Source organism: Calidris pugnax, unplaced genomic scaffold (assembly GCF_001431845.1).
Source record: "Calidris pugnax isolate Ruff unplaced genomic scaffold, ASM143184v1 scaffold28, whole genome shotgun sequence".
NCBI classification, from domain to species: Eukaryota; Metazoa; Chordata; class Aves; order Charadriiformes; family Scolopacidae; genus Calidris; species Calidris pugnax.
Window position 1 is genome coordinate 9759212 of NW_015090842.1, and position 12059 is coordinate 9771270.

Below are 12059 nucleotides of genomic sequence, written 5' to 3' on the forward strand. Positions count from 1 at the left end.
GGGGGGGGGGGGGTCTGTGCTGGACCTTACATCCCCCACCACTTACAGTTTGCTTTTATTTGCAAAAGTTTGGGGGTCCCCAAATTTGCGCTTCTGAAACGGAGTGGGGGAGCTGCAGGAGGCTGCTGGCTCTGGGGCTGGGGGAAGATGCTGCCCAACCGAGAATTCCCAAAAGCTCAATGTGCCCCAAAAACATGGCTCCAAGCTGGAATGGAGAGCAAGCTGCAGCCCCTGGAATGGCCTCTAGCACCACTGGGGATCCCAGTGCCCCCACACCCCCTGCCCTACATGGCTCTGCGATGCTGCCTTCCCTCCTCAGCCTGAAGCACTAGGACCCCAGGGGCTACCCTGTCCCTTCCCTCCTCTTCCTCAGAGCTGGGAGTTGTTCCCATGTCGTAATTAATCAGTGCAATGAGTGGAGATGCATTGTTATGAGTTAACGGAGCAACGTCGTTGGTGTTGACAGACTGGGCATAGTGGGGGTGGGCGAGGAGGGGATCTCCATGGCACTGGGAGTGCTGGGCAGCATGGGGATGCTCCAGGCACCCCTGGTGGGCAGAAGTGGGCTGGGGGGAGCCTGGCAGTGACCCCCTGCATCCCCTTGGCATCCCCCCGCAGTGCTGAGCCGAGCGGGCACAACGGCTGGGCACAGGCACCGGCGGGCACGGGCTCGTCCTGGTGCCCGTGTGCTCCTGGTGTGACTCCATCTGGCCCCATCTGCTCCCACCCGGGCTCGGCGGGACCGAATGTGGGTCGCGGGGAGCGCGGGTGACACACCGCGGTGCGGCCGGGGAGCAGCTGATCCCCCCGGGCTGCGCGGGGCCGTGCCGCCGGCCGGGATTACCCAGCTGCTGCCAAGCTGGCACGGGGACCCTCTCCTCCAAAAGGTTCCCTTCCAGGGGATTACGGATAATGCATCTGGAGCAGCACTCGCTCATCCAGGTTTGTGATTTATCTGAAAATCAAATTCCAGTAATCTCGCCTGCCATCTGGCCCCTGCGGACACGCAGCCGGCCCTGGCCCCGGGCGGGAGGCAGCCAGAAGGGTCAGGGTGTGGGGCTCCACGTCCCTCCCCGAGCATCGTCCTCAAGCTGCTGTGGGGAGAGTGGAGCGAGCTGCCAGGATGTCCCTGGGGATGCCCAGTGGAGCCTTTTTGGGATGGTGAGGGATGCCCATGGGCCGGGATGCAGGCAGGACCCAAAGACCTCAGCCCCTTTCAGGGATGCTCCAATGTCCCTGTGTCCCCCACACATCCGTGGATGTCAGGATATGGGCTGGACCTGAGACCTCAGCCCCTTTTAGGGATGTTCCAATCTCCCTGTGTCCCCACACTTCCGTGGATGGCAGGATGAGGGCAGGATGTGGAGAGCTCAGACCCTTGCAGGGACATGGGCAGGTGAAGGTGGGGACCTCTGCCCTGCCCGGGGGACTTGGTGGCAGTAGGGATGTCCCCGACCTCAGCAGGGAAGTCAGAAGAAGGCAGGATCCATCCTTTTTCCCCCATGGGGAGGCCACAGGCTGCAGAGTGGCCCCGGGGGGAGCCGGGGCCCCGGCGCTCCCCTCCCCGCCCCTCATTCCCAGCTCATTAAGGCTCTCCCATTATTCTGACATTTGTGCGCGTCACGTACCGGGAAGAAGTAATTTACTTAGAAGAAATTAAAAGTTCATTTTAATTGAGCGCACACTGCAGTATGCAAATGCGGGGCGCATTATGTACACTGATGCAGAGACAAAGGCTGTAATCAGCTGTTAACCCTTTGCGAGCCGGCCCCATGCACCGCGCCGGCTCCGGCATCGCTCCGGCCACGCTGGAGACCCCATACCCACACGCTGGGGTGTCCCCTGGCCATGTGGCTCCGTGACCCTGGCACCACACACGAGTGTTGGATGAACCCTCTCGGGCATCTCTCTGCACCACGATGGCTTGGATGCAGGAGCCAGACGGGGATGCCAGCGACAGAGGCTGTCACCCAGATCGCTTGTCACGTGCTGGGATGGCTCCAAGCCAGCCAGACGGGGTGCCTTGGTTGGGGCAGGGGCTCTCTGGGGGTGATCCAGCCTTTCTGGGGAGCCCAGATAAGAGGAGGATGGAGGCGTGAAGCCCAGATGAGATGGGGATGAAGGTCCAAAGGGCCAAAACGTGGCTCGTGGCATCTGCGACCACCCTCAAATCCAGCAGCCGCTGGATTTGAGGGTGGTCGCAAATGCCACGAGCCCATGATATACACAGCATCCTGTTGCCCAGGAGTTCCTCAGCTGGTTTTGGGGTTTTTTTTTAGGCTTTCCTCCATTTTTATTTTTTTTTTTAGGGTTGGTTTTTTTTTTTTTTACTACCTGTCAGACCTGAGATTTTTTACTGGCAGTGCAAATGGAACTGGTTCGCAGATGCGAGATGACAGCCCGCTGCAGGAGACAGACAAATTACTTCCAACCTCGGCTCAAGACGCCCACAGACTCCCAAACAAAGGGAGGTGGAGGGTTTGGCGGGGGGGGGGTGGTGGTGTAGCGAGTTGTCGGTGCTCAGGGAGGCTGCCCACACAGGTCCGTGGGTGCTCCGTGGGTGTGGGCATCCCATGGCCCACCGATGCCATGAGCCACCCTGTGCACCCTGGGGATGGTACACGGGAGCATCTGACATCATGTTATGGGTGGGTGAGGCTAAAAAGCGAAGTGGGATGTGGGGACAGAGCTGTCCCCTTGGAGGGGGCACACAGAGGGTGACAGGGTGGATTTTGCATGGAGCCAGGAGGGGTGATGCTGTTGGACATCCCTGTGCCTGCCTGGGCTACAAGAATGGCAGGGACAGACCCAGGATGGGACCGTGACACCCTTTGGTGTTGGGGGAGGGTTGACGATGTCACTTTTCACCCCAGGACCACATGGAGAAGAGGGCTGGGGTGCACCTTGGAGCTTGCACCTCCACCCCAGCTGCCCTTCGCCTGCCCTGTGCTCCCAGGAGCTGCAGCCCCAGTGCTCCCAGTTGGCTCCCAGTAGCACAAGGCAGCTGGGGTGGTCCGGATGGCCGCGGCGCCGCAGGGAGGATTTAATTGCTGCCGCGTAACCTTTGCGTCCCGTCCCACGTGCCGGCCGGGCGCCCGGCTCCGCAGCTCCAGATGGCACCCGGGAAAGAGTTAAGTCCGCTGTGATCAACAGCAAGAAGCAAGTGGTAAACAATTTTTCTCTCCCTCTGCTAAATTAATATGCAAATTCCCCCCCCCTCCCCCTCCCCTCGCCCCCCGCTCTTGCTTCGAAATTAGCGAGGTAGAATGCTTGGGCTAATTATGCATTCAAACGAGCAGGCTTCGTTAATGTGGCACTAAGAGGAGCCTGAAAATGATTGTGAGACGATGAAATTGAAATTGGAGCACGGCACTTCTAATGCATCTGGAGTCACTCTTGCGTGCCCCGGCAGATGTAACCTGGCAGTGACCGGCAGCCCCCCCCGCCCTGCCCGCGTCCAGGCACCCGCAGCCCCCCCAGAGCATCCTCCCCCTGCTTCTCCCTTCCCTCTCCCAAAAAAACCACCACCCGGGTTACAAGATTTTCCAGCCTGGGGATGGAGGGTTGGGATGGCCCCGCACTGTGGAGCCCAGCCCTCTACACCCAGAGCTCCTGGCTTGGGGTGGGAGGGGGCATCCCCCTCAGAGCATCCCCAGGACATGGGATTAGGACTGATGGTGCCCCAGGTGAGCAGAGCAGCTCCCGACGCAGCCCTCGGTGGGTCCATGTGGTCCTGCTGGGTGATGCCACTGTCAACCTCCCGTGCTCCCAGAGCGTGGCTGGGAGGATGTTTCTCCTCCCCAGGACAAATCCCAGCCCATGAGGCAGCTGGCAGGGCCTGAGCTTGTTTGGTAAAGCTCCACGTATACCGGTGTTTGGATGGATAAACCTCCAGATGGACAGAACTTCTTCACCTGGACACACTCCCAGGGATGCTGAAATCCAACGGCCACAGAGGGGTCACAGGGGAAGTCCCGTCCCTGTCACCATGTCCCAGTGCCTGGCAATCATTGGCACATCCCAGCAAGGACCAGACCAGTGGCACATCCACATCCATCGCATCATGTGACCCACGGCATGGCCAGGCATGAGACCCCAGCCCCAGGAGGATTCCACCACCGGGCTGGGTGGCACGGTGGCATCTGGGGCCAGGCTGAGGGCTGCTGCATCCAGTGTGGCCTTGTTCCCTGAGGAAGGTGGCACTCACAGGGTGGAGGATCTGCAAAGGCAAAAGTGGGAGAAAAGGCTGAGGCTGGTGAGACAAAAAGGGAGACGTTTTACGTTGGGAATGAACTGCTGGGGATGAGCAGCTGCAATGGCGATGGACACGTGGGATGTTGAGGGATTTATGGGGGAACGGGCTTGGGATGTCACCAGTCCCCATCTCCACTGGGCTAACCAGCTTCTTGGGCTTGGGTTCAACCACGCAAGAGCTAAGCCTGGTTTCTCGTGAGACCTGGCAGCTCTACAGCCCTGACCCAGCAGCCGCAGCGGGACCAGCCGAACCGAACCCCCGGCCTCACCAGGCAGCAGAGATGGATGTTGGTGTTAAATATTCATCAGAGGCGTGGATTTTACTGGAACCCTCCATTAAGAGGTAATGCACAATCTACAAACGTGCTCCCGGTAGCCGGGGCACACCATGGCGGGCGGGCGGGCGGAAGGTGGTGGGGAAGGAAGACGGATGATCCGGAGGAGGCTGCAGAGCCATAAGCCAGATGCACTGTTAGTAATCAATGAGGATCTACAGGCTCCAGGTACTCAACCACCAGGAATAAATAGAAGAAATAAATAGACAAGTAGATAAATAGCCCCCCACCCTGAAAGGAGGGGAAGGAATGGGGGAGCAGAAGGGATGCAGACCCTGGAGAAGACAGTCTCTTGGAGCAGGGTGGGATGCAATGGCATGGTTTGGTCCAGAGGGGTGCTGAGGACCCTGGGAGGATGTCGAGCATCCCAGAGGGAAGGTGAGCACTCCGGAGGACACACCTTCGCTGAGGAGGCCGTCTGGCTCAGAGCAGGAGCCTCCTCTGTTGTGTGCCCAGGCAAGGCTGGGCTGTGGGCAGCCCATGGGTACCGGGACATGCGGTGGCCAGCTCCACTCCGCAGTGTGCCCCAGGGTCGGGGCTGGCACGCAGAGGAGGTTGTTTTCCCCCTCTCTCCGGTAATTTTTCCCTCTGACTATGATGCATAGCGGTGCTAATTCGGCACGTTGCCATTAATTCCAGCACAGCTGCCGCTCTCTCCCTCAAGGCATTTCGCTAATACTCAGCTTCAGAGCCTCTCAGCAAATTAACATCATTTGTTCTGCAGAACATGTTTTATTTCTACATTACATGCATAGCTTATTACTCTGCCAGAAACTCGGGGTGTGCGGGGAGGCAGTGCCGGTGGGTACAGCCCTCCAGAGCAAACCCCGCTCCCTGTCTCGCCGTGCCTGTCCCCAGGCGGGCACAGGGACATCGTAGCGCAGTCCCCTGTGGCACCTCCTGCTGCCATGCCTAACCTGAGCTTGGTTTTCTCCCAGGGATTTTCTCCCAGCTCTGGGATGCTCTGGTGCTGTCAGCACAGCCCGGGCTGGTGATGGGAGGTGGGATGGTGGCAGCATGTTAGATGAGCCACTGGCTGGTGTCTCCTGCGTCCCCCCTCGCTGCAGAGGGATGCTCCCATGTTTATTGACACATACAGGATGGTGGTGAGAAGGGGTCCTGGAGGGCCAGAACTGGAGGGCTGGGCACTCTGCCCCTAGACCAGGGAGTCCAAGAGGTGGCTGTGGCAGAGATATGTCCCCTTATCCCCAGCCAGCATGGCAAACCTGCACCCTAGCACCCTCCCACTGCCCCCCAAAGCCACCCTGTGCCTGCCTTTCCCTCCTCAGGTTATCGCTCTGGCTGATTAATGCCTCTAGAGTTTTAGTTAACGATCTCCACACAACGTGGAGGAAGGGGCAGGCATGCTGGGCCCCCCATGGGCTCGCTGAGTGGGCAGCTACAGGCAGAGGGACCCCAGTCCCCAGCAGCAGGGCCAGGCTGGGACTTGCAGGATGTGATGACAAAGGGCACCGGGACCCCCTACACCGGCAATGCCAACAGCACAGCTCAGACCCTCCAGCAGCAAAGCTGAGCTGGAGCAAAGCATCTCCCACGTGGCCCTCCATGCTGGGCCCCCCAGGAGATCCCAGGGCTGGTGGTGATGGGCAGGAGTTGGGCAGGGTGTCCCAAGTTGGGCAGGGTGTCCTACCTGCCAAGCTATGAACCACAGCCCCCACCGGTGATAATATCAGGTCTTTCGCTTTGATTAAGGTTATTTAAGCTTTTTACCGAAACATAAAACCTGATTGTTTGCATAAACAAGCTAATTGGATTATAGTGCACAGCATCCCTAATGCTGCGGGCTGGCTGGGGCCGCGCCGGCAGACGGGACCTCCGGCTCTGCCACCCTTGGCGAGGTTTTGGCAGGGGGTGGGTGAAACACCTCCATGCTGGGGTGGGCACCCACCCCACCACCCACGGATGGACCCGGCCTCGGGGTGGGTGACAGCCACACGGGGACACCGGTGTCCCCAGCACAGGGCCCTGGCTGTGCCCCTGGGGATGCCTTGCCTGCAAGGCGAGAGGGGATGAAGCTCCTGCTCCAGCACTGCCTGCAGGAGGAAGAAGAGGGAGGAAGAGCAGCACGAAGGTGCTGAGGGGAAGCGGGAGGCCGGGAGCCCCGGGCGGGCGGCTTTGCAGGAATGCTGCCTGCACGGCGTTTCCATGGCTGGGAGCTGCAGAAGGCTTTCATGGCAAAAGGCGGAGAGGCTCCATGAATATTTCATTAGGAAAGCAATGTGGTGTGCTGCAGAGAACATCTGGCTGGAGTCCCTGGAGACCCCTGCCTTGTGCAGGAAGCAGGAACTGTGAAATATGGAGGAAAACGAGGGAGAGGGGGAAACGGGGGGAGCATCCCGTGGCACGGGGAGCATTCCTCCTCCTCCGACCCTGAGACAGGCAGCACGGAGCAGGCACAGGGCCTCATCCTCCCATGAATGGTGGCCCCAGAAGGTGTACATAAGGTGGAGGGGCTGTGGTGGTGCCATCCCCACTGCCTGATGGACCTTTTCTAATCCTCCATGGGACGTTCTGGGGACCCAGCTGCAGCATGGTCTGTCCTTCACAGGCAGGACACTGCTTCTAATCCCCATATCCGATGCAGGAATTGACAGAGTTGCTCCTCCAGCTTGGAGTCACGATGCGTGGGCTGGCTGAGGGGTGGCCAGGTGTGGACCAGCCTGGCCAGCGAAGCTTGAGGATGGGATGGGATGGGACGCCTCCTCTTGCCTCGTTCCACATCCCTCCCAGAGATGCTGATGCCCTCGAAGCTGGATGCTGTGGTGTCCCGGGGCTCAGGCCCTGCCCTGGCTCAGGGGCATCGCCCTGCAGGCAATGGTTGCTGGGGTCCAAGGACCCCAAGGGAGGTTTGTCCTGGTGGTCTTGGTGTGTAGATTGCATGCCTGAGCACAGGGGTGCTGCTGGGCACAGCCTGGGTCCTTCAGGGGTGCAGTGCAGCAGGCAGGAGTGAGGGTGGTTCGGGGTCTTGGCATTGCCAACATCTCTTTCTCTCCAGGGCTGGCTCCTTCCTCCAGTGCCAGGCGAGTTTGGTGCCTGGGGGCCCAGCCAGAGCCCTTTGCCTTCACGTGGGTGCTGGTGGAGCTGTGAAACTGACGGTGCTCACCACAGCACGCTCACTGACCTGGACCAGAACGTGGCAGCATTGGTGCTGCCGGATGGAGGCTCTGCCCTGCACCCCTCAGCCCCCTGCCCAAGGCTCCCAGCACCCACCAGCACCCCCAGCCCTTGCAGCCAGCACCCTGTGGCCCTGACCCCTGCATCGCATGACTTGTGACTGCAGGACCACAAGCTCCCCGCTGCCCTTCATTCCTCCCCTTCCTTCCCTCCTCCTCCTCCCCAGCGTGCAGAGGGCTCTCTCCCCACCCTCTCTTCCCTCATTCCCAGGCTTGGCCGTGTGGCAGCCCCAGTTTGGGAGCAGGGGATGGTTCCCATGTGCCAGCCCTGCTGCTGGCGGGACTTCGGCTCACACTCTCCCTGCTCCTGCTCACCGCCCCGTGCAGCTCCCGCCACCGGCACTGCCGCCACCGGCAGACAAAGCCCAACCAAGACAAAGCCGCAGCCTCCCTTGCCGGCCCCAGCGTGCCCGGCCAGGGGACAGCAAATCCCCTTTGGCAGCCACCGGCTGAGCCCAGACGGCACCCAGAGCCCTTGTTGCCTGTGCCAGGCAGCGGCTGCAGGTAGCAAAGGGCTGGCATCACCGCGGGGCAGGCCACGGGCAGGAGAGCAGTGGGACAGCCAGGGAGGCCGCAGGCAGCCTGCACAGGGCTGAGCCGCCCGGGGTGCGCAGCCCCAGCAGCAGACACATGCACACACACACAGCCTTTAAAACGAAGGCAAATACCTCTCTCCTCTCCGGCTCTGCCATCCGCCACCGTTCCTGCCTCGGCCACGCCGTGCCTCTGCCGCGCTGCCCGTCCTCCATCATACACCCTGTGCCGGGACGGGCTGCCAGACCCTCCTCTCTGCCGCCGGTGGGTTTTGGCCCCGCGCTGCCTGCTGGCGTTTTGGCAGCGGCATCCTCGCCGCTCCAGCGATGGCATGTGTCCATTTTTTTTTTTTTTTTTTTTTTTTTTTTTTTTTTTTTTTTTTTTTTTTTTTTTTTTTTTTTTTTTTTTTTTTCTTCCCTTCCCTTTCACAATCCGTCCTCCCCAGCCTTCTCCGCCGGTGCCTCCGGAGCCGCCTGTGGTGCCAGCTCGCAGGGAAATTGGCAGCGAGTGTGGTGCAGGGATCCTCCCGCAGCTGACGGAGCCCCGCCAGGCGCAGGCAGCCCTTCTGCCAGCCACCAGCCTTGGCACGGGGGGCCAGGGGGCCGCGGGGGGCTGCCGAGGCTTGGCAGCCCTTCCCCGGCACCACGCGCCCCAGCCGCCACTACGGCTCCGCTGCCAAAAGCCGAATAAGGGGGAGGAAAAAGGGGAAAACGGCAGAGAGAGGAGCTGGCTTCACCGTGCCCGTCAGTGGGGGACCTGGGTGATGTCCTCGTCCCTCGGCGAAGGGCGTGGGAGCCTGGCCGTGGTGCCAGCGTCACGCCGGGAGGCTCAGACCCATCTGTCTCCACTCATGCCCCCAGCCCGGGTGGGAAAGCCCATCCTGGCGTTGGCGAGCGCCGATCCAGCCCGGCTCGGCGATGCTGCATGGCGAGCACGGCTCCCACAGACACACCTCTTACCCAGCATCCGTCTGCCGAGTAGGGGGGTCCGGGAAATTGGGAAGGGGAGAGCGGAGGAGGGACTTGTGGCGATGGGTGGGTGGTTTTGGGGTGCCCTCTGGCCGTGTGCTGCTCTGCACGGCCACCTCGGCCTCGTGCAACACGGCATCCCCACAGAAAACCTGGCCCTGGCAGTGCAGTCGTGCCATGGCTCCGTCCTGGCCAGCCAGCGGCATTGCAACCACCCTGCCTCTCCGGCTTTTCTTCCCAAAATTCCTGGTCTCAATGTCTTTTTGAAGGGAGAAGTGGGAACACGGCTTGAGCATCCATTGTAGCTTAGATGCTCCCAGTGCTGATGCCCCAGGAGGGTCCCTGAGGCTGAGGGACACCGGTGGGGACAGCCAGGCAGGAGGCATGGGACAGACTGCCAGTGCTCAGCTTGGCTTCAGCCAAAATAAGTCATTTACTGAGAGCCATAGTTATTGGGAGCCACAGGGGTGTCAGGGCTGCCCTGCTACCCTCTCTCCAGCCCCATGGCACAGCCCCACAGCACAACAAGGTGGGACAGAGCACCGAGAGTGCCAGCCAAGGTGCCAGCACACAGAGAGACTCCTGCCATCACCCTCTAACAGGTTTACCCCTGATCGGGGATGCATTTAGTGGGGTTGGCAGGAGACAACAGGAGCCTTCTATGGGGCAGGATGGGGCTGTACGTGAGTCACACCATCCCCATCCCGGACTCCTGCCATGCAGCACTCAGTGTCCCCATGTGGTGGCATGTCCCAGCCTGAGAGCCATCAGCTGGGGATCCAGCAGCTCCTGGGGTGGTGGTGAGGGTCCAAGCCATAGGAAGAGCCTCAGAAGACGTCCCGGTGTGCCCCTCTACCCGTGCCCCCATCCCCCGGCGGTTGTCCCCCGGCCTGCCCGTGTCACACGTGCGCCTGCCATTTCCTCAAATAAGCAGCTAATCTCCATCAATCATAATTTCGCACAATTATCATAATAGGGCCATTTTGCACTTATCCTCGCCACGTGACACGGGAGGCACTTACGGCTCCACTTCACGCCGAGCATCTCCGAGCTGCTCCCGTCCCCGGGGAGTCCCGATGGCAATCGCGTCTCCCGCGAGCCCCTGGGGACAGACCCATGCCCTGCCACCCTGCCACGGGCAGTGGCTCCAGCAGCAGATGCTCGTGCTGGGTGGGATGCAGGCACGGGGGGATGGTAGCAGGACCTGTCTTGTCTTGTGCCCTCCCTCTACTGCAGCAGCAGAGGGCTTCAAACCCAAAATGGGGGCACAACAAGGTTTGTCCCACCATATGGCTGCACTGACCTGGCTCCCTCCATCGCGGCAGCCTCCCGGTTGCACCAGTGCCATGTGGCGTGTGGCGGGGAGCACAGCCAGCAGCCCCGGCTCTGACCTTCCACCAGCCGGCAGGGAGCAGATTAGGGGGTTTGGGGGGTGATGAGACACGAGGGCCACGGGTGGGAGATTAGGTGGCCGGCAGATGGATGGAGATCAAACATTTCGCTCCACCTTGTTTACAACTCCCTCCTTGGCAGCAGTCGGGGACCCCAGCACAAGTTCTGGCTCTATTGCCCATTGGGCTGGGGCAGGATGGGGCTGGGGACACAGTGCTGATGGCCTCGGGGTGTCCCAGCTCCTCTCTTACCGTTCTCTGTCCTCACCCCAAGCAGCACCGCAACAGCAGCCCCTGGTGTCCCTGTCCCATCCCACCACGGGGCTTCAGGTTGGAGCCACCAGCAGCCACAGTGCTCACCCTGAGCATCCAGCTCCCCGTCACCCAGCGGTGTTTGCGGTGTTTACACCGCTGTAGTAATTACTTTCCTTTTTTTTTTTTTTTTTAATAAATACGGATGTTGCCACAAGTAAACTGTAATGTAATAAAAGCTTTCTGCTGGATCCATAATTAATCAGCTCCCTGCATAAGAAAGGGGGGGGGGGGGGGAGCAAGTGGAAAACCCTCCTGCTGGCGCAGGCTGTGGGACTCACACCCGGCTGGGAGGGAGGTGAGAAATGGTGATGGCAACTTGGGGACATCCCAGTGCCCTGGGGACCATTGCAGCAGCCCTGCAAGCCTTGAGGTCAGGGGGGTCCGTGGGCGGGCAGGGCTGTGGTGCACCTGAGTCTCAGCTTTTGGGGTGCCTGCATGCGCTCCCAGCTGTGACGGCACAGCTGGACTGACCCCTTTCCTGATGCAGTGTCCCTGCCTCCATGGAGAACGGGGCTGGGCACCAATGCGTCCCTCCCCGTGCAGCCAAACACCAGCACAGGGTGAGCTGGCACTGTTGCTGTTGAGTATGCCATAACTGGGGCTGGGGCTGGCTCGGCACCACCACAGAGCATCTCCCTCCCTACCAGCTCTGGGAAGCAGAGCGTGGCCCCCGCAGCCCCCAGGATGGATGGAGGGTGGCCGGGTGCTGCTGGTGGCCAGGACTGAGCATCATCCCCGGGGATGCAGCCGACTCCAGATGGCCGGTGGGCACCAGGTGCCGGGGGACGGAGCGGCAGCGGGTGGCTCGGGGTGGACATCTGCTGCACAAACGGCCAGCTGGCCCGACAGCACGCCACGGCCGAGGGGACCATGGCCCTGTCACCCCCCACCTACCCCCCCACCCCAGGGCCGTGGTCCCTACACAACCTGGAGAGGCTGCGCAGTCGCAGAGGAACATCCTGCCTGTGCACGCATCCATGGCTGTCACAGCCCTGTCCCCACCTTGGGCACCCTCTGGACCCTCCCTGCAGGGTGCCCCTGGTTCCCCCCGGGGGGGGTTAATCCCTG